This window comes from Diadema antillarum, unplaced genomic scaffold (genome assembly GCF_040938485.1).
Source record: "Diadema antillarum isolate AM-2024a unplaced genomic scaffold, OU_Dant_1.0 seq00000549_RagTag, whole genome shotgun sequence".
Classification (NCBI taxonomy): Eukaryota; Metazoa; Echinodermata; class Echinoidea; order Diadematoida; family Diadematidae; genus Diadema; species Diadema antillarum.
This window is the reverse complement of record NW_027271494.1, coordinates 78,790-98,821: the sequence shown is the minus strand read 5'-3', so window position 1 is coordinate 98,821 and position 20,032 is coordinate 78,790. Positions and strand designations below refer to the sequence as shown.

The 20,032-nt window shown below is 37.8% G+C and overlaps 1 pseudogene; it reads left to right on the top strand.

Annotated features, from left to right (window-relative positions):
• The window catches only part of LOC139734819 (cysteine sulfinic acid decarboxylase-like), a 41,664-nt pseudogene extending 27,904 nt beyond the window's left edge, over positions 1–13,760 (top strand).
• Positions 13,761–20,032: the final 6,272 nt, after the last annotated feature.

Sequence of the window (20,032 nt, the reverse complement as noted above, 5' to 3'; positions counted from 1 at the left end):
CAGTAAGACTGCCATGTGATTTACACCAACATGGCGATCTCTCATTTCTCCTTGTCCCTAGGATACGATTCCTCTTGTGGTAGTGGGCACCTCAGGAACCACAGTTCTTGGAGCCTACGACCCTCTCGACAAGATTGCGGACGTCTGCGAGAAATATGGCATCTGGTTCCACATTGATGTGAGTTTGTGCGATGGTGCAGAGGTTTAGTTAACCCGTTCCAAACTGAATTCTGAAATGCCCATAGACTTAATACACAGGCCACCAGGTATGGAACGGGATAATAAAAAAAAAAGAAGATAAACATTTGCGACAATGTAGCAAAGCTTCTAGTTAATGCAATTGGAGAATATATTTTGACTTGTTGCGGGCACTTCCCTCTGTTTGGAATATGAGTAATTTTGCCTACATGATCAGTAGCTTTCATAGGCATCATTGTAAAGTGTCTACTGTAAAACTACAAGATCTGTACAGTGACATGTAATTGTACTTGGGGGGGGGGGGCAGGGATACATGGATATTGAAAGTCTCAACTCAAAACCACTCAATTATGCCAATCATGGATGATTATCATTGTTAAGTTGCTCTCTTTCCTTTGTCTATCAAACTTTCACTTTCAAATCTAATGCAACAATGGCGAGAATTCCCTGTTTCGTCTTGGCTTGAATTTTCACAATTTTGAGACAAGTGTGTGTCTGTGTTGAGGATCTTGTATGGAGATAGGAATAAAGTGCAGCTCATGAGATTTACAAATAATCAATCCCGGTGATAAAACTAGATGTGAGTTAAGCATGTATAGTTTTGTCAAGGCGGATGAGTATAAGAAACAATACATACCTAGCTCAATGTCTGTTCTAAGTCTGTGAATACATTGTATACTGGAACCTTGGATTCTTGTTTAAAGTCTGCAGAAAAGGATTTACATGTAAAATCTCATAAGGAATGAGCTAACTCTGCCTAAGACTAATTCATTCTTTCAATGAAAGATCGGGGAGCTCCCACATCTGTTGTGACTCGTGCATTTGTTTATTTGCACTAAGCAAGAGAGACCAATAATTGTAAAGTGCCAAAACTTGCACTTTGTATATTTGAAACATGGGGGGGGGGGGGGGGGGGGACTTGTGGACTTTTGGACTTTGACAAAGCACTAGCCGCTATATGTAAATATTAGAATACCTTTTTTTTTTCATGCCTGACTTCATCAAAATACAGTTCAAATATCACTGCTTATGTGAAGACGACTCTAAAAACAGGACAATGTTTGCCCATTTTGTGCTTTGAGCTCTGTGGGTACAATGTCAGGTGATGCAGTGTACATGGAACACATTATGCAACAGCTGTTACCAGACTATATCACTCACTGGATCATGCATTAACCTGTTGAAATATAGTCCTGAGTGTACTAGGTCTGGTGTCTATGGGAAGTGCATGTTAATTGTTATACATACGTAAAAACCTGCTCTCCCTCAATGAATTGATGAACATGCGGTCCTGTGGAAAGGGAACTATATGTATCCAAATTTATTATCGTCAATCCTACAAGATTGTGTGTCACTGTACCAAGCGGTCGATGAAATTCTAATATACTTGCCCCGTGAATGTGTTTTGCACTGTCCTGAGTAAAAGTACAGTGTACCAACTGGCTTCTAGTGAGATGTTGTCTTGTATACACACTGTAGATGCACAGGGACATTTTACCCCTTGGAAATGATCAGATCTAGCATGTTTGCATGATTTGATACTAAGAACAAAATGATTAAAAAAGTCGTGAAATATTTCCTGCACCATATTTTGCCCATGTGAATTTTTACCACATCCAGCAGATGTGTTGACAGCCAGTAGATTTAGAAACATTATAAGAATCATCTCACACAACCTAGTTCAAAAATTTGATTGAAAAAGAAAACAAAAATCAATGTTAACAGTACCGTGATGGCACATAATGTGACGTGACATGATTATTAAAATATGAGCAAAGCTGTGTTAGATTTCTTAAGAATTAATGTTCTATATTCTATGATTAAGAATTCTGCCTACAAGATATTTAAAGGATTCCATAACCTGTCTGAGATACCTGAAATGGAAACAAAAGTCTGCAGGTTGGGATGCACCAGACTGATCGCTCAGGGTGTCAATTTTGGTTTGCTTTCGAAAGAGACTGAAACTTAAAACCCAAAACACAGATGGAATAGATTGACTAGCGGTATATTACTTACCAAGCTGTCTACAAGGTCAAGTGATAAAGTTTCAAATGACTGATTGGTACATGGCATCATGGAAATTTCCATCAACATTGTCAGCATTAAACCATGAGCAGTTGTGATATTATTAGGTGCTCACTTCCACTGGATCCGTGAAAATGTGCCACTCCAATAATGGGACACAAGGTCAAGATGGTAATTTGAGATAGAGACTTTTTTCTTTTTTCACGGGAGATGGGGAAGAGATACTATCACATTGTAAATTTGTAATGTACTGATATTAGATTACATCGATCTTTATGGTGACCGCCTGTATACAGTACAATGTAGGTCTGTAAAGTATGCAGATTAGGGAATATGATGATCATACCTTTCACTTATGAAGTGTAAAGAGAAAAGAAAGGTATGCGTACATTGTGTGGCATTGCTTTGTGTGAACACACATGACATGTGTTTTATTTAATAGTAATTGTGTATATAATCCATGTTCATTCACTGTGCCGGTGTGCCCCAGTGATACATTAGTTAGTGAAGAAACAACTGATAGAAAACCATGATGTTTGCATTGAGATCTATGGAACCCTTGTCATACATGTACAGAATTTGTACCTAGTGCAAGCATACACTGTATGTGAAGTATCTATTTAAAAGGTCCAGTTTACCTTTGGGAGCAGTGATTTAAAAAATTTTCAAGATATCACATTTGATGCATACAGCATGTGTAGGTCTGTTGTATTACAAAACATCCTACCATATAAGATTTTCACAATAAAGCCTAAAATATCAGGAGATAATTTTTATTCTTTAAGTTTCATTCTTCATAAACCATAACTGTAGATGGTTTAGTCTGGAAACATTTTCATTATAACTATTGTTCACATTTTGTGTATTTAACAATATTTAATATCGATAATACGGATTCAAATTTTTACAGTGGTTGTTTCTATCCCAAACTCACATTTTAGAACTATTTTGAAGCACTAATGCTGGGTTTTTGTTTCATCTACAAATGATAAATCATGCCTTTAACTTGAAAAAATGATAATGAACTGTTTCTTTGAAGAGAAATTATGAAGAGTTAATAGTTTCAATTGTAGATGAAAGCAACACAAGGAAGGAACATGTTTTCTTCATTTGAATACACTCTTAACTTTTTTATATGACATGAAGCAGGAACAGCATATTCAGCCATGAAGGTGTGCTATCTGGGAAGTGCAGCTTTTACCCCAAGCACAATCGCAGCAGTGATCTGAAAAAAGCTGCAATAAGCTTACAGATAAATGATTACAAAAAATGCTAGAGCGTGTACATGTAGGTGGCCACCAATTTGGCATCCGCCACATAAATAAACATATATTTTGAAAACCAGCTAGCATCTTCTTTTCTGTCAACAGAGCATGCAATAAATTCATTCACTCATTCAGGATTACCTTTTCTTTCTTTCTTTCTTGATGTAAATCAGTTGGAGTGATATATATTTGGTGTCTACAAATGTTTTCTGTTTTTTTTTTTCAATGCATGTCTTTCATGTCATGTATATTTTCATTCTTTTTCTTTTTATATCTATCTCTCTCTCTTACCATCTATTTTCTCCTCTCCATCTATCACTATCTATCTATCTAACTATCTATCTATCTATCTATCTATCTATCTATCTATCCATCCATCTATCCATCTATCTGTCTGTCTCTCAGGCTGCATGGGGAGGAGGAGCCCTGTTGTCCAAGAAGTACAGACACTACTTAAACGGAATTGAGCGTTCAGATTCCATGACGTGGTGCCAGCATAAAATGATGGGGGTCCAGTTGCAGTGTTCCGCCTTCCTCCTGAATGGAAAGGTAAGAGGAACAATTTAGCTCTCTAATTAATTTCAAGGTCTAAATCCATGTTTTCTTTATCTTTTTTATTTGTTTGCTTTTAGGTAGTGGCATTGTTTCTTTAGTTTCTTAAATTTTGATAGGGCTATTATTATTTCTTTGCAGAACCTTTCCAGAATTGTGCATATTTAGATTTGATTTAGACAATCACAACAATTGCTGAAAACAATAAAGAATGGAAAATTAAAGCAGCATAGAAATATTACGTATTTGAGGCATCATTGTGTGTTAATTAAACCAAACAAAGGCATGAATGTTCTAAAATTGAGAAAACTGACATACAAATGTACATTGTTCATCATATGAAAACCTCAAAATGCCTGTTTCTAGCAGTTGTCCTTTTTATGTGCCCATACAGGCACTTACAAGTAGCTTAACCCGTTGAGGACGGACTGATTTTGTTACAACACGCATTACCCATAGAGACCTGCCCGAGTATACATTGTACTCGGGACTCATCCTCAACGGGTTAATTTGCCAAGCCTTTCCATCAGCATGCAGTATGAAATCCATCAAAACTGGACATACTGTACTTGTAGATTTGCAAGCCCACTGAGGTGTGACTCAATCCTGTGGGCGGGCCATGGTGAGACAATCAGGATTAGGGTCACGAGGTAAACTCTTTGAATATCGACTGAACAAAAGTTTCCAGGTGTACAATGTATGTGCCTATATGGACAAACAAAGCACAGTAACAGTTAACTGACTGTGACATTGCTCGCATACATGTATCCATTCATTCTACATACACACCAAACTCAGTATAAGGATCTATACACTGTGTGATGACTTTGTGTGTGTGTGTGTGTGTGTGGGGGGGGGGGGGGGGGGGTAACATATTAAAGGCAGCCTAAATTGCACAGAAGTGTATGTTTTTCAGTGTCGAAGCATGAATGTGTAGTTTGCTGGGCTCAACGGTGTTCACTTTGCAGAAATTTGCCAAACATCAATTCACAGTTCCAGTGTAATAGTTTCATTCATTTTTAGCTCACCCGAGCAGAAGGCTCAAGTGAGCTATTGCAATACAATGTAGCTCACTGTCCAGCGTCCGTCTTGCATCATCCGTTGTGCATTGTCGATCATGCTTGAAAACCCCATGACAGATTTTCATTAAACTTGGCAGGTGGCATCCCTTGGGGGATACGATCTCGACTTGTTCAGGTGGGCATCATGCTCCCCTTTGGGCCATCAGGGGGGCCCAAACCTTCCAGAATTAAGGAATCTTTGAAAATATTCTTCACTACAACCAGAACTGATAGAACTATCAAAGTTGAATACTACTATGAGTTAGTACATACTATTGATAAGTGTTCTGTAGTTTCAAGTTTGTTCATGGCGGATCAAGGGGTGCCCCCCCTTGGAGCCATGTCAAAACTGATCGATAATTCCATCCCTGGCGGATTGTATGATGCACTTTGGATGACCCGTGAAAATGCTTGTAAAGCTCAAGGACGTATGCTTTACAAGTTCAGATCTTCTCCTATGGTTTCTATTGTCACAGCTTTTTGCCTGCTGCAAGCAACATTCCTTTTCTTTTCTTTAAAATCTCCGTAGTGGTGTTGTTACTCAGTGTTTTGCTCATTTTGAATAATGCGTGACATTTTGACAAGGAAAATGTATTCTGATCTCACGGGTGGGACGGCTGAAACTGCATCAAAGTATTAGAGGGATCAAATTATTTGAATTTACGAGGAGGTAGTATTCTATTTGTGATTGATGTGCTTGCCATTATAGATAGACAATAACTTTATAGTCCGTTGGGTATTGAGGAGGTATTTTGATCCATGGGATTACTGATACCATCCTTGTTCTAGAAAATGATTGTGATCCAGTACCATTGGGGGTATGACAAGCATAATCTGTCATGTATAAAAACATTTTTTTTTTTTTTTTTTTTTTGGGGGGGGGGGAGTTTGTGTGTTTATGACTTTTATTTGATACATCCATTGTTGCAGGTGCATGAATAGACCATTCATGTTCACCAAGCATACGTGAAGTATATCCGCCCCCTTGTCTTTTGAATTTTATCCACGCATTGTCACTGCCGGGTTTTTTTTTTTTTAATATATTGTCGCTTCTGCTTCTACTATTTACTTGGATGTTTTGACTCTGAGAGAAAAAGAAGTAAAGTTTGTAAGCATATTACATCATTGACAAATCTCTTTTTCTGTAATGCCACAGAATGTTGTGAAGAAAGCCTTTGGGGGTGGGTTAGCAGAAAGAAAAAGACATCCCTGCTTTAAACACAATAGCAGGGCTACCAAGTGTCCCTGATTCTACAGGAAGCTTTCTGAAAACTCTGTTATTTCTTGTCACGGATAAAAGAATACAGAAGGCCCTCCCCGATTTTGGGTCATCTTTCATTTCATTTCAATTCGTTTTCATATTTCTCAGTAAAAATGGTACATGATATCCAGCTTGGATGTACAATGAAATATTATTGACATGGGACATAGCGGTCGATATATCAAATTCAAGTAAAAATGCTGACAGAAAAAGTATGATGGCACTTTATACGTAAAAGCTTCATCTGATTATTGTGAATATGACACACATGCATCTCCTGGACTGCTTTTGAAACCTATGTGCTTTGACAAAGAATTAGATGTCGGAATGCCATCAGGGATACACCTTTTGTTGTATGATGAACTCCACATGTATGTATTTATTATGACCAAACAAAGTGCATCTGGGCCCTGTTTTATGAAGAGTTATAATCAATTACTAGTATATAGTTGATTTCTATGCTAAGTCTATGACAGCCTGTGTGGTAATGAAATTTATAATCAATTACATATTTTGATGAAACGGAGCGTAGATCAGATGTGTTGGCCATAAATGGGAGCTATGATCCAAGATCCATTATTTTGAGACTTCACATATAGTGTTTTTCAAATAAAGGCATTTATGTTTTGATTGAATGAGAAGGCATATTTGTGTGTTCAAGAGAGGCTACAATAGAATATCAGTGAAATTGAGGAAAAAGAACAAAAGCAGCCTCAAATTCAATATTTTGTTGGAATTTGACCATGTCAAAACTATGGTCCATAATTATTCAACACCCGGCTATGCACTTTAGATGACGCGTGAAAATGCTTGTAAAGCCCAAAGATGTCTGCTTTACAAGTTCAGTTCTTCTCTTATGGTTTATATTGTCACAGCCTTTTCCCATCAGCATGCAACATTCTCTTTTCTTTTCTTTTTTTTAAATATTTTTAACCTTGTTAATGGTGTTGTTACGTGTACATAGTGTTTTGCTCATTTTGAATTATAGAAGATATTTTGATGAGGAAAATTGTCTGTGATCTCACAGATAGGACGCGGGAAACTGCATCAAAGTATTAAAGGGATCAAAAAATTTGAAGATATGCGGAGGAATTATTGTGGTTGTGATTGATGTGCTTGCCATTATAGATAGACAACATCCTAAGAGTCCGTGGGGGATGGAGGGGGAATTTTGATCCTTGGGATTACTGATGCCCATCCTTGTTCTGAAAAAGCAATTGTGATCCAGTGCTGTTGGGGGTATGGCAAGCATAATCTGTCAGGTATAAAATCCATTATCGTTTTGTGTTTTTGACTTTTGTTTGATACATCCATTGTTGCGGGTGCATGAATAGACCATTCACGATCACCAAGTACCACATACGTGGAATGTTTCTTTTCCCCTTGTCTTCTTTTTTATTTTCTCAATGCATTGTTACTGCCCGAATTTTGTTTTCTTGTTGCTGCTTCCACTACTATTTATTTGGATGTTTTGACACTGAGAGAAGAAGAAGTGAAGTTCTTTGAGCATATTAGATCATTGACAAATCTCATTTCTGTCATGCCACAAAATGTTGTGAAGAAAGCCCTCGGGTTGCAAAGAGGGGTGGGTATTAAATCAGAAGGAAAAACTTACATTCCTGCATATAACACAATAGCCGCATTCACACATACAAAATAGCGAGATAACGATCGCGCTTAAAATCTCGAGGTTTTTTGCAAGCGTTCACAGGAACAGAAAAAGCTTGCTCTAGTTTCGATCCATAAATCGATAAATCAATTGTTTTTGCACCTCATAGTGGTGTGGTGTGCACGCTGTTGTGATGTGCGCTTTGAATAATGGAATATAAAAGCTCGAAATTATTTGGTCCAGCATTCACACTGTCACGTCGGGGCAAAGCAGTGTGCTAATTCAGAAATGAGCGTGATATTTCTTGGGTTAAGCATTGTGCAGCTGATCACACTAAATTGTGGATGTTTTTGGGTTAAGCATTGTGCAGCTGATCACCAAATTGTGGATGTTCTTGTGTCCACATGTGCACAAATCTCGAGCTTGCGATCACGATGCAAATCTCAAGATTTGTAACATGCTAATTTGCATGTGACATGTGAATTTTCTTTAGTAGTAGGGCTGTGTGTGTGAAGTGTCCCTGATTCTCCAGGAGGCTTTCTGGAAACTATGTTATTTCTTGTCCTGGATAAAAGAATACAAAAGGCCCTCCCTAATTTTGGGGTCATCTTCCATTTCATTTCAATTTATTTTCATATTACTTTCTCTGTAAAAAAATAAATGACATGTTACAAGACAAGATGATACATGATATCCACCTTGGATGTACAAAAAATATATATATATTATTAACATAGAACATAGCGGTCAATTATCAAGTCGAAGTAGAAATGTTGGAGAAATACCATATGGTCCCTACCTAAAAGCTTCTTCTGATTATTGTGAATATATACCACACAAGCATCTCCTGGACTGCTTTTTAAACCTTTGTGCTTTTGACAAAGAATTAGATATCAGTGATACACCTGTTGTTCGTCGGCTGATCAGCACCACGAACTGAAATTAATAGGAGTCCCCCTCTTCTGACTGTTCTGTAATATACCCAATGTGTGCTTCAAAGTCAATTCTAAGGGATTTTACCCCCACAGACTCTTGTCACTGAGCAGGGATGCCACCCCCATGTAACGGGTGCATGATGGAAGTTTACTGTCTTTGTTGTACTGTCCTGAGGCAGTGTACATGTATATCTCAGAAGAACTTGACTCTCAGTAACTGAGGGAATGCATGCAGGATTAATGTGGAAGGGATACCTTTATTTTTTCCTTCTATTTTTATGCATGAAGCCATTGCCCTGTTTGGTTGTTTCTTTGTTTTGCTTTGTTCTGTTTTCTGGGTTTTTTTCACCTGCCCATGACCTGGTGCTCATGGTGTGACGGAAATTTACAGCCAGGTTGCTCATGAATGACATGATTCATACTTCACACAATCACTGTGCTACACTGGTAATTCTTTGAAGTTATGCACTTGACTCTTCTCTTTCCCTGTCTCCCCCCCCCCCCCCCCCCCCCATGCTGATGGAAAATTTGCACTATCCTTTGCACAGAAGTTCAATAGTGCAGTGCAGTTTGTACGGGCTTCATTGGCTGTAGGACATGTATGTTTTTTTTTTTGTTTTTTGGTTTTTTTTTAGTATTATGGCTATTATTTGCATCTGATTAAATATTAAAAAGAGTAAGGGTGGATTTCACGGAGCACGCGAACGATTTGCGAAGGACGCGAATGGCAAAATCCAGCATTCGTATTTTAGTCTGCAAAAGTTCGCCAAACGAACGTGAGGGTTCGGAAGCGTCGTCAGTTGTTCGCGAATGTCGTTTTTACTTCGGCGAGAATTTCAAAAAAGTTTGAAATTTTTTGCGAACCTTTTCCGCACACTTGGTCGGGATTTGCTCGTGAATTGTTCTCGAAAGTGTCTTTAAAGCCTCGTCATATGCGCAAGACCTTCGCAAGACACGCGCGATGTTCGCAAAATGTTCGTGAAACCCCAAACAGACTCCGAAACTTTGGAGAATGTCTCGTGTATGTTATGCGAAATCTGCGAAGTTTTTCCGATCATTTTACGACGTAATCGCAAACTGTTCGCGTACATTTTGAGACATTCTCGCGAACATTTAGCGCACGTTTGGGGGATGTATGACTTATACGTTTTCTACAGATAAAAATCGTAGCATACATCTAAACATCAAAGAATTATTAACAACTATAGTAACAAAAGAAATTAAAGACTAGCAAAGAGAAAGAAATGTTTGATATACAAAAAAAAATCGCAGAATACACTTAAGATTAATCTTAAGTATGTAAAATTTCATTTGAACTATAGAGATTATGTGTCGGAAGAACTGAAAAAAAAAATCAGGTGCTCGTTTCTAGTGGAGATAGGTATTAGGAAAAAGAATGTAGGCAAGCACACGATAGAGAAATGAGAGAAAAAGTAAGGAGAAATAGAGGAAAGAAAAAAAAATTCAACTCAAGACAGCTTCCACCTCTCCTTGGGTACATTTTCTCCCATGATTATTGGAAATGTTTCGTTGTTCGCATTTCCGTCGCGTGTTCTTCGTGTACGTAACATGCTGTACTTTCGCAATGATACACACGACATTCGCACAAACGTCGTGGAAACTTCGCACAAAATGCGCAAGAATAGTTTTCGGCTTCATTGTCGGAACACATTCGGAGAAAAACTTTTCCGAATGTTGGATTTTGTCATTCGCGTCCTTCGCAAATCGTTCGCGTGCTCCGTGAAATCCCACCCTAAAGAACAATTCATGAGTCAGCAAAGTTTCACTGATATCATACATGGAATCAAGATAAATATTTTTATTTACAAATATATTTATTTATTCATTCATTTTTAGTTTTACATGTCTTGGAGGACACAGTGTTATGGGTCAACAACCACAGTTGACAGACAAATTGATATTGCCCCTGCTGCTTCTTACTTGAAGACATTATATGGCATAATTCTCTTGTGTTAATAATTTGGCCACTTATTACAGGCATCTTCCCCTTTGCAAAGACTAAAGATAAATGATGACTGTTGCATGCAAACCCACTTACCCTCTCGCTCCAGGCAACAAGAGCTCACTTTCTGCCATTGAATATGAACGGACATTTGCCTTTTCCAACTGTGGGGCCATTGCTCAAATGCCCATTTATGCAAATGAGCATATTGTTGTCATTTCATCTATCTGTTATATCTATTACTTCATTTTATTATTTTCTTTTCCGTACTTCTATTTAATTTATTTTTGTTTTTATTCTTTGTCTTGATATTAATCATTTCATTTTGCTTATGTAATATTATTCCTTCCTTATTCCTATGTGTACAAAGGAAATGGAATGCTCCTTAAGAGCACCCAAAGAATGCAGTGAGTGTTATGTGTCTGTGGATTCACAAGAAGTAGGGCAAATGATATGATGTTTCACCTGTTGAGGACGAGTCCTGAGTATACTCGGTCATGTGTCTATGGGAAATGCGGGTTGTCGCAAAATCAGCCCTTTTTTTAACGGGTTAAGCCGTTGAGGACGAGTCCGAGTATACTCGGGCAGATGTCTGTGAGAAATGCGTGTTGTAGCAAAATCAGTCCGTCCTCAATGGGTTAAAGTACTTTTGGGTACCAAAATAGAGGTTAAAGGTTCATTAGTATAAGTAGATCTAGGCCCTATGTTGGTGACTTGTGATCCAATGTGATAGAGATTGCTGAATGATGCAAATGATGGCAACATTGACGTAGACAATCGCTGCCCATGTCCTTGTGACCTTATTATGTTGGCGCATCCTTGACTCTTTGACCCCTTTTAACATCTCCATGTCCAGGATGACCTGATGGCCCGCGGCATGAGTGCCAAGGCAAAGTACCTGTTCCAGCAGACAAGTTCTACGACGTCAGCTACGACACCGGCGACAAGTCACTGCAGTGTGGCCGCAAGGTGGATGCCTTCAAGTTGTGGCTGATGTGGCGTGCCAAGGGCAACAGGGGCTTTGAAGCTGAGATAGACCACAAGTTTGCCATCTCCAGGTACAAAAAAAAAAAAATCCTAGAAGCTTCACAACAGATAGTCTTTACTGCATTGTACACCTTGTACATATGAGGGTCTCAGTGTGTCTTTTTAAGCAGGTAACCTTTCATGTGGGCATGCACCTTACTTTACCAGCCAAGCATATTTATCAGCATTCAATTACCCATCCCAATTTGACCTAGGTGTAGATTTGCAAGATTACTTGGGTGTAGCAATAATGTGCCACAGTCCAGCAGTTCTTCTGTGGGTGTTCATCAGTATTTCAATACACGCTGTATGTATCTGACACTTACTTTCTTAAATACCTTTGTTTTTCCCCCAGGTATTTTTGCGGACTTGGTGAAGGAGCGTGAAGGCTTTGAACTAGTCATGGAGGTGAGTATATTTTCTTCTATGTGAAGAGTGTAAAGGCCAGTCACAAACTAGATTTATTTCTTGAACATATGAATAACTTCCTCGCATATCAAAAAGGCAAAGGTCATCACAAAACCTGCCTGCCATATGCATTTTTGTATGAAACTTTTACCAATTTTACCAGCTTTTGTTGCTGCCTGTAAGTTAATTCTGCCATTTTGTATCTCTGAAGTAAGTCAATTTTGATGTGTCAGGTGAAGTGGCTGTGTAAATGGTTGTGCAATCAGTTATTGAATGATTATGCAGTAACAACATACATAATCCATGTTATCAGTAATTCAATTTCATCATATGATTTTGAGTGAGATTCTATGGGATTTTTACATTTACTACTCACAAGTTATTGAATAGGGAATTCATCCACTGAATAGAGCAAGATAATTTCATTTAAACGAAGCTGTCTTTCAAATTGTCTTTATACAGCATTTCTTCTGTTCGTATCTTTAATCATGTCATCTTCAACTATGTTTATTATTTCTTCCTCCTCCTCTTCTTCTCTTTCAAAAAATTTTCTAACTACAGCCACAGTGTACCAACGTGGGCTTCTGGTACTTCCCGCTGTGCCTGCGGAATGAGGAGAGGACCCCCGAGTTCTGGCAGAGGTTACACAAGGTTTGTCTGAAACACACTTCTCTGACAAGTCTCCGCTTGCATTCTTGCAGTGCAACTACAACCTTGTTTCCTGTCAGTGCATTTTATTGCCTGGTGTAATGATAACATTAGATCTTCCATTTTCATTGTGTCTTGTGTCATTATGTTTTCCAGTGACTGTGAAATTACAAGGATGCAAAATGAAACTGAGGATTTTAAAAGAGAGAGACACAGTGTGAGATTTGGTATGAATAATTCACTCATGGTATGATTTATAAGTGTTTCATCTTCAATGGATATTTTCCTATTCCTTTTTTTTTTAATGTGTTTGCTGTATATGAACAGTGTATATGAATTTGCTCTTTGATGAATAAGGGATGCTTTTGTGTGTTTTTGTTTGTTTGATTTATTTGGAGTAGGTTCTTAGAATGAAAGAGAAGTGAGAAAATCGGGCACAGAGGGAGACAAATGAAAACATGGAAGTGAAATACATAGTAAGTCTGTACATTGTGTTTTTGAACAGTCTGTAATTTTCACCCCGGTCTGTTTGTTTTCCCCTTCCCAACTCCCAATGCCAGGTTGCTCCGCAAATCAAGCAGGGCATGGTCCAGAGCGGGACCATGCTGATCGGCTACCAGCCCAACGGATCCTTCGTCAACTTCTTCCGCATCATCTTCGCCAACGCGCGGGTCACCCGGGAGAGCGTGGGGTTCGTGCTGGACGAGATCGACCGTCTGGGCAGGGACATTCAGGTCTAAGGAGCGGGAAGTCCTCCCCAGACGGCTCTCTGCCATGGAAGATGATGAGGCTGTGTCATCAGTTCCCTCCCCCCACCCCCCTCCCCCCACCCCAGTTCCTCCTAATTACTGTATTTGCCAAATATTCTGTGAAAAATTGTCGCTTTTTATAAAAAAAAGATTATTTCTCAAATTTTTCAAGCCGAACGATAATCACATATTCAACAACACACTAGGATATTAACTCTAAGCCAGACGTGAGTGCGATGTGCACGAGTTCATTTCTCCATTCATTACTCTACTCCACAACCACAAATACAAATGTAAACCACTCTTAAACTTGTCAGAAAGTCCACCGCGATTTGCACAAAATCATACTCGCTTAATATGTGGCATATACAATATTATCCATCTAACGTTAGAGTTTAAGGATGGAAGATTAGTATTAAAGAATGTACATTGTAGGATTGGATATTCACCTTCAGATCTGTAGAACCTGTGAGGTGTGCCATTAACTTTCACCGTACATTGTTGAGCCAAAGTGATTTGTCTTTTTTGTGTGTTTGTCTCTGTGGATAATTGGTCTTTCACTGAAGTGTAATAGGTGAGGCAGTCAGAAAAAGGACGATAAATGATATGAAGTTATATATTTTCCTACTTGGTATACAAGAGAGTTAGCTGTCTGTAGGACTACTGTGACCAAAATGTCTCAGATACAGTTCTCATAAAGACTTCTACTTATTCATTTGAATGTAGTACAATCATGGTAAAGCATAAAGTTGATTTTCACTGATGAGAGGTTGTATTTATTAACAGAGTGAAACTCATTTCAGCAGCTTTTTATCAAGGCTTATAAGACAAGTGAGGAATGTGGAGGCTTTAATACTCATATAATGCAAGACACAGTCTACAGGCTGGCAGTATAGAATGCTATATATACTATAAATGTGTGTTCTTTAAATATGTTTGATTTTTGTTTCACAACTAGCTGCAAGATTGCAGTGGTTGCAATAAGATATTTTTGTGTTATTTTTCCCAAACCAAGAGCCTGTAGAGGTGCTATCTTTTCATTAGACCTTTCCATCCCATAATTGTACATAATCAACAAAGCTCTATTTACATTCTAATTGATGTGGTGTAGCTGATATATATATTAATATGCATAGCAACATTCTGTGTGTGGGGATAAGGGGTGGAGGCTTGTCATGAAGAATAAAAAAGTCATATCCCATACATGTGCCAAAGTTTGAAAGTAATTTTATGTGTTAAAGTATGGTTGTAGGAATCAGCGCTTGGTCAGGCAGGCATGCGGTCAGCCCATTGCAAATGTTGTGGATCAATCTGCTTCTCCATTTTTTTAAAGCGATTCCAAAGAAAATTTAGCAGACAATGGTTGAGCTTAGAGTAGAGCTGTGCAAGCCACATTTTGCAACAGCAGTGGAAAGTGCATTGCCACAGTGAGAACATACAGTGTACATGTATATGCCTCAAAATCAGGTAAAAGGCCTGCAGATCTATCTCCTTCTGTAGTTTTTGACAGAAAAAAATTTACAAGAAAATTGGCATACCGGTACAAGAAGCAGTCGTGCTAAAGTTGTGCCAGACACATTTTTCAACTGGAAAGTGTGTTGCCATGGCAATGGTGCATTTTAACCCCCTTCCCAAATCGCGCAAAAACTTTGCAGATAGAGATTCTTTTTTTTTCCAGTCTTTGAGCGATGCCTATAAAAATTGGTACATTTGTTGATTGCGATGCAATGATACGCAGGAAAAATTTTAGGGAGTATCAGAAAGTGTTGCCATGGCAGCATAGCATTATTGCCCCCAACTCGAGAAAAAGTCATGCGGATTTAACTTCTTTAATTCATAAGTGATTCAGAAGAAACTCGGCACATGTGATGTAAATTCATGCAAGACATAGTTTTTAAGAGTAACAGAATGTATGTTGCCATGGAAACTGCATTTAGTTATTGTTTATTTGTCTACAGTGTACTAGTACAGAAGTGTTATGCATGGGTATAAAACAACATCAGTGATATTTGTAGATTATATAGATTTATCATCTTGAATCATTGTCATGAAATTTTTAATGTAAAGATGAAAATCATGTCTGATTAATCATGCTTGTGTAACAAAAGTAAAACTGGGAGGAGGAGAAACAGAGTTGAAAAATAATTTTGAAGCTTTGCACTTCCATATCAGTATTAATTATCATTGCTCTTTGATTTTTTTTTTTTTTTTACTTAAATCATATGGATCACTGACTCAAAATGTAGCCGTTATTGTTACAGTATATGTTTTTTTTTTTTTGGGGGGGGGGGGCGGGGGGGAGGGAAGAAGTGATAAGGAGGGGTTTGCTTGTTTTTTTTTTTTCTTCCGTTTTTTGTTTCGGTTCAGTAGGTTATCGCTCAAGGTACGGGTTAGACCATGATAGTATTACTGCTTTCATTGTAAAGAGTGGTGCCTGTAATTACTGGAATAATATACATGTACTATGGCCATATTTGAAGGGGGAAAAAGTGAAAATGATAAATTAAGATTTGTTGTAAAGTTGAAATATATTTGTATTTTTCAATGAATTAATATTGTGATATGTGTGTGTTTTGGGTTTGGGTGTTGGTTTTTGTTGTTGTTATTTTGGTTTAATGGAGAGGCAAATTCAACAGCTCTTGCATTTTTGAGAGGAAACGTGTGCATACAACTTTAATGGAACTCATAGCATCCCATTGCAAGAAAGTGTTTGCGTGATTATTTTTGTAGGAAGTATTATCCTCCTGATACTTTGTGTAAGGGTAAAGGAGAGGTTTTCTCACACACCTCTATTAAAGGTATTGGACAATGAGATTGGGTGCTAGCTCTTTATTCTAGTTCAGTCCGTCCTGCCAACCATGCTTCACATTCAAGATAATCAAAGGTCACGATACATTGTGTACATGTTTATGTGAAAAAGGTGTGCTAGTGCAAAAACAAATAGAATGCCGGTTTTGGAAAGTGCCACGAGCTACTGGGATGCATGGAGATACCACCACATCAAACATGTGTCAATGTTTGCCTTCTATACCATCCATACCATGGCTGAATCACATTTAGAATGGGTTTCTGCTGATTGCCTTAAAAAAAAAAAAGGAAGAAAAATGCCCCGTAATTACGCATACCTTTATGAATTGTTCTGGGGAAGCATGACTTTTTGAAGACAACCTTGATGGAAAATTGAAATTTACTCCCAAAATCCCTGTGGAACATACACTAGCTACCATGCACTGCAAGCTAGATGCACAATCTGTGTCAGGAATAGAATTGTGCGTGATGCTCTCAATGTACTGTGGGATATTATTGTGGTGTATGGATCAGTTTGTGCGACGGGGAAAAATCTTCGATGTTGGCAAGCCGTCTGCCGAGTCGGACGAGAGACCTTGGTGCACCCAAGAGTCAAAGAAACCAAAGTTACATAGCTGAAGAGAACGACAACAGAGTAGGCCCTATTGTGTATGTATGACTGAAGCTGTAAGTGTCACACTGTTTATTGCGTTCACTGTGTGAACTACTTGTAGGAAGTATCAACAAATATATAGTATAGTCATAATATACATGTATAATGTAAGTTTATATACATTTATATGAATATGTATATGTATACATAATTATAATCATGAGCCAGGTGTGCAAGATGTACAACCAAAATCCATTGAAAACACACATTCTGTGAGGTATACATTCATATGAACTGGACATTTGTAATTTAGCAAGATATACATTCCCACACAGTATGTACCAATATGTCAATTTCCTTGCTTGGTTGAGCTTTTAAAATCCTTTTTATTTCTTTAATATCTGAGGTGGTAGTAATGCTGATCACTCCACTCCGATGGCAAGCTAATGAAAATGTGCAGAAAGTATGTGTAATTGAAGTTAAAGAATATGTTAGGAAGATACAAGTTTAAGCTTCCAGAAAAAAAGAAATACATTTAGTAAATTTAACTTCACACTTTGAGCGCTATGAACGTAGAATGGTGCTACGTATATACAATTTATGACAGTGTTTTCCTTTGATTGTATGTATTTCATATACCCAGCAGGCTGCCAGTGTGATTATGCAACTATACTATGTGATTGAATTTAGTAAAACAATTTTGGAGGTGGTGGTAAATTGTTACATAACATGATCATCAGAATTTAACCTTTATAGTGTGTGTGTACAGAGACTAACTTGACATATCCCCTATCCTAAGGTTCAATGCTGCATATGTGGTTGGTATTTCTTTTGTTTTGTTTTGTGTGCAGGATAATGTGGAATCACTGCTTAACAATTTTGTGAAAATGCACATCAAATATCATGACCCTCAGAAAAAAAAAAAGATGTACTGTATTTGTCTATAAATTCCAAGAGACACCAAATTTTGGATCAATTACATGTATGTAGGGAGAAGCAGTAAAGTACAAGTTTGTGACAGTGAATAAAGGTCACAAGGAAAACAGTGTTTTGGAAATTACAGGTACATGTGTAAAGAGTGTCCTTTGTGCATCTTCCAGGTGTACACTTGTGTGCATGTGTGTGTATCTGTGTGTCCAAATGTAGGTTTGCCCAGCATCTACACAGGTGTGTGTTTGTTTGTTGTGGGTGTTGGTTCGCACGCGTGTGTGTGTGCATGCATGTGTATGTGTGTGTGTGTTGTGTGAGTGTCCCTAGGGTGGGGCAAGAGGCTCTTAGAGAAATACATATATACATGTATATATATTTTTTTTTTAGGATTTAACTCGAAAGGCTCCCTGCTGGCATGGCTGGAGGTAATGTACACTTTTTAGCTACTACACTGCATTTTTATGAAGTTTAAAACCCAGCCATGATTTCCGGCCATTCTTTACTTCTTCTGTAGCAGAAATACGACAAGGAACTAAAATTAGGTTCATGTACTCAAACTACGGAGTTGTATATGAATTTGAACACTACACAGAAAAAAATGATAAATCAGATTGATCGACTCGTAAATCTTTATTTTCATGTCAAGAATCTTTACATACAGCAGAATATTTATATAGTCATACATGTATATCTATAATTATGTATATTGAGCATATCGAGACATCAGGAGATAGAAATTCAGTTCTTAAAAAACACTTTACCTGGCTGGTCACAGATATTTCCTGTGTCTAACCAAGGAGGTTTTATACATGGAGTTCCAACTGGCTGTAATTATTCAAACAGTTGTCAGATTTCTATTGATGTACAAAAGAATTCCACAGGTGCACTTGTGCCTTTGATGGTCGATGTTCGACGCTGCCGTCTTGCTGAGCAATCTGAAGATTCATTTTGAACGTTATCATAATGTTGGTCATATTTTGCTTATTTATTTGTTAAATGAAATGAAATTTCACTTAATGATAAAGCATGTAAAACAAAAGTCAATCCCGTCCAGAAATTTGTGCAAAAGTGTAAATCAGAGCTGTATCATGTGAAAATGTTTAAAAGTGTACCATCCTGGAAAGCTGGTTTTATCACTTTTCCGATTAATTTCCACAAATGAAACTAATATGGAATAATCTTCAAGTATAATTCTTTATTGACAGATATATCAGATTAGTGCCCGGGTATGCCCAGTCGAGTAATTTTCATCTTTATTTCAGCATTTTTTGCTCAATTTCTATTCGCGCATCCTCGTGTCTGTACCACCTACCTTTTATAAGAAGGGATAGCGAAAAGTAATTACCATCACAAAGACATATCTTCCTTTGAAGGTGGCTGGTGATTATGCAATGAAACACAAGTCAATTGTCTTCGTATCTGAGCGGCAGATCCTGTTTGGCACATGCTTCAAATATTTTTGAGCGGGGCTTCGAACATGGGTTCAAAGGAAATAAGACAGTTGTGACTCCATTCTCTTGAACCTTCTTGGTCCAACATCAGCTACTAGGTTTAACTGGACATTGTGTCGACCTCATCATAAACTGCATTCCCATGGATGAAAGGATTACAGCTTGTATGTGATCATGGAGAGAGATCAATCACAAAAAAAAACCAAAACAAAACAAAACACTTTTTCTGGGCAGTCAAATAGGCTACAATTAAAACAATGGCAAGGTCTTCCTCCAAAATAGCTTTTACATAAAGTGAATGATCAGACCCTGAACAGACATACATTCTACCTGGTACTCACAAATACTCATCTCATTTTTCACTGCAAACGAGGTATAAATTTGTATTCCCATTGCATTGCATTGCATGACTACACCCACATCTGCTCAAGAAAACCAATCACAGATTTTCTTACTCATCTATATTTTTTTTTCATTTCAAAATGCAAAATCGTTTCCCATTGGATAAGCCATTCACAGAAAAATTAAATTCATTTTTGTATGGATTTGGG